Source organism: Tasmannia lanceolata, unplaced genomic scaffold (genome assembly GCF_043159265.1).
Source record: "Tasmannia lanceolata isolate RefF3 unplaced genomic scaffold, GAP_Taslan_0.1 ptg001143l, whole genome shotgun sequence".
In the NCBI taxonomy this organism is placed as follows: Eukaryota; Viridiplantae; Streptophyta; class Magnoliopsida; order Canellales; family Winteraceae; genus Tasmannia; species Tasmannia lanceolata.
In genome coordinates this window covers 14,768-17,500 of record NW_027519803.1, presented here as the reverse complement: position 1 = coordinate 17,500, position 2,733 = coordinate 14,768, and the positions used below count along the sequence as shown (strand labels likewise).

The 2,733-nt window shown below is 36.0% G+C and overlaps 1 non-coding gene across 1 annotated transcript; it reads left to right on the top strand.

Annotated features, from left to right (window-relative positions):
* Window positions 1–2,402: 2,402 nt before the first annotated feature.
* TRNAS-GGA (transfer RNA serine (anticodon GGA)) lies at window positions 2,403–2,489 on the top strand. The gene has a single exon. It is a non-coding gene; the product is annotated as a tRNA-Ser (tRNA).
* Window positions 2,490–2,733: the final 244 nt, after the last annotated feature.

Genomic DNA, 2,733 nt, shown 5'->3' with positions numbered 1-2,733 from the left:
AAAAGAAAGAAAGGACTTACTATCTTTGGGATCTGATGCTACACCGCTGCTCAATACCTTAGTAGATCGACTCTATTACATAAGTTGATTCCTAACTTTTATCTCATATCATGACATAAGTAAGCAGTTCTTATTGTATCGGCCCCAAAACCTCGCTAATTGATCTTTACGGTGCTTCCTCTATCAATTAGATCCTTTCTTTATCCATAGAATCTAATATATAGGCCGTACCTATTTCTTCATATTTGGCTCCTATGAAGTCTCTTTCTTTGCTACAGCTGATAAAACTCGTTGCTTTGAATGATGCATATGTAGAAAGCCTATTTTTTTCTAGTATTTACTAGGAGGTTTGATCTTTCTTTCCTTCTTTCTATAGTGGAGATAGTCGCACGTAATGACAGATGACGGCCATATTATTAAAAGCTTGTGGTAAGAATGGGTTTCGTTCGAGTGCCCGGAAATAATATTCCAAAGCCTTCGTATGTTCTCCGTTGCTTGTGTGGATAAGGCCTATGTTATAGAGTATATAACTTCGATCATAGGGATCAATTTCTAGTCGCATAGCTTCATAATAATTTTGTAAAGCTTCCGCATAATTTCCTTCGGATTGAGCTGACATCCGTTACGGTCGTTCATTCTATTCAAAGAATCTCCGTTCCAGAAACGTACGTGAGACTTTCATCTCATACGGCTCCTCCCTTCTGTGCATAGTAATAAGGGGAATAATCCATGGAATCAAAAAAGATTGAAATATTCTCATTATGAACTGACAGGGGCTGGTGTTTTTACAAGAAATCTCTAGCCAGCCTTCCTGCAAGAGGTCTATATTTTCTTAACACCAACCATGTTGGTGCTAGATAGAAATGGTAACTCCAACAATTTCTTTGTCCTCAACGCCCCCTATTTCCAGGAATTAGTCACTTCAACGATCTTCGATGGTTATACGGGTATCCAAAGTACGAACGAGATGGATGTTTGTTGTCCCAACCATTCTTGTTAGTCCCGATCCCGATAAGGAAAAGGGGTAATTTATAACAAAGTTTTCGCGTTGTTGATTCCTAGGTGTAGTGCTTCTTCCTCTATGCCGCCTATTGGTCTGGTCCTAGTGGAGTCGGATTGACCTACAATACAGAACCTGTAGGTGTAACCTTTCGCTCAATACTCAAATCAACAATTGAAGCATCTGAGGCTGCATCAATCGGGGATACACGACAGAAGGAATTGTTCTATCTCTAAATTTCACCTTCACCGAGCATAGGTTTATTTCAAAAATCTTTTTTCTTTGTATTACGAATCATGTCTCTTTCTCGTAAGACTGAGGTCGGTAAATCATAAATAATAAATAAATAATAATAAAAAAAAATCAAATCGCACCATCTCTGTAATAGGTAAATGCCTCTTTTTCTCCTGAGGTTGTCGGAATTATTCGTAATAAGATATTGGCTACAATTGAAGAGGTCTTATCAATAAAATTTCCATTTATCCGAGATCTAGGCATGGTTAACAATCCATTCCATAATTCTTCTCATTACCCCTAGAGGGAAAATGATCCCACAAACAAAGGAATTGTATAGTACGAAATCACATAAAAACAAACGGACTCATTCTAAAAAAAAAGGTGTCGACCTTCCACTCAAATTGTCCCTTTGGGGCAGGGATGGATAGGAAATATTTGAATCCGATTGTATTTCATTTAAATTAAGTATTAAGTATAAATATTAAGTAGTATACCAATGAACGGAACTATTCCTATTTTATCGAAGCTCAGGAATCAAGGAAGTTTTTCCTACAGATTCTGATGACTCTAGAAGTTTTGATTTGATTATGATCCAAAGAAAAAAAAAATCAAATCAAATAATAGAATCATTCCATGATGAAAATAGAATAAGAATAACCATCCATTTTTTGTGCATAGTGTGTATACACCACGCAATCGAAATATCAAAAAAATCCATGGGACGATTCATGAATTTGTAATAGATTGTGGGGTAGCTCATGAGAGGAATTGTTGTTGAGAAATCTGAAACTAGAAAGGAATTTTGGAATTCCTATGGAACCATAATAGTCTAAATGTAACCATAGTATAAAATAGGGTCAGTTGACTTGTTCCAATTCATTGGTTTAATCCAGTATAAATCTAAGAATAAGACGGGATCGTCTTCTTGACAAACATGAATAGATAGATTCTATCTATTTTTTTTTAATCTTTTTAATAAGATAAGAAAAAGATAAGAAAAAAAATGTTTTTTTATCCCTCGATCCTCGAGGGAAGATCTTTCTTTAATGAAAAGTTTTCTATTTTCTATTTAGAATTGATTGGTCATACCTGTATTGCAATAATACAATAATATGAATGACTCGCTATTCACTCGGTTTCTGGGTCATAATCATAAGATTATGTAGGAGAGATGGCCGAGTGGTTCAAGGCGTAGCATTGGAACTGCTATGTAGGCTTTTGTTTACCGAGGGTTCGAATCCCTCTCTCTCCGTACCTTCACCTAATTCACCAACGGTACCGACTACAATGTATCAAATCAAATAACAATTGATACGAGTATTCCAATCGTACTTTATTTGATATAGATTCTCTATTCCTAATTGCTGTGGTATGGAAAATACCGGAACGGAAAGAATGGACAAGGAATAAAAATCTCACCGCTGATCCATTTGTAATACGTGAATGGGAGAAAAATCCGGATCAAACCTCTTAGATCTATTTACTTCGGCGAAAGA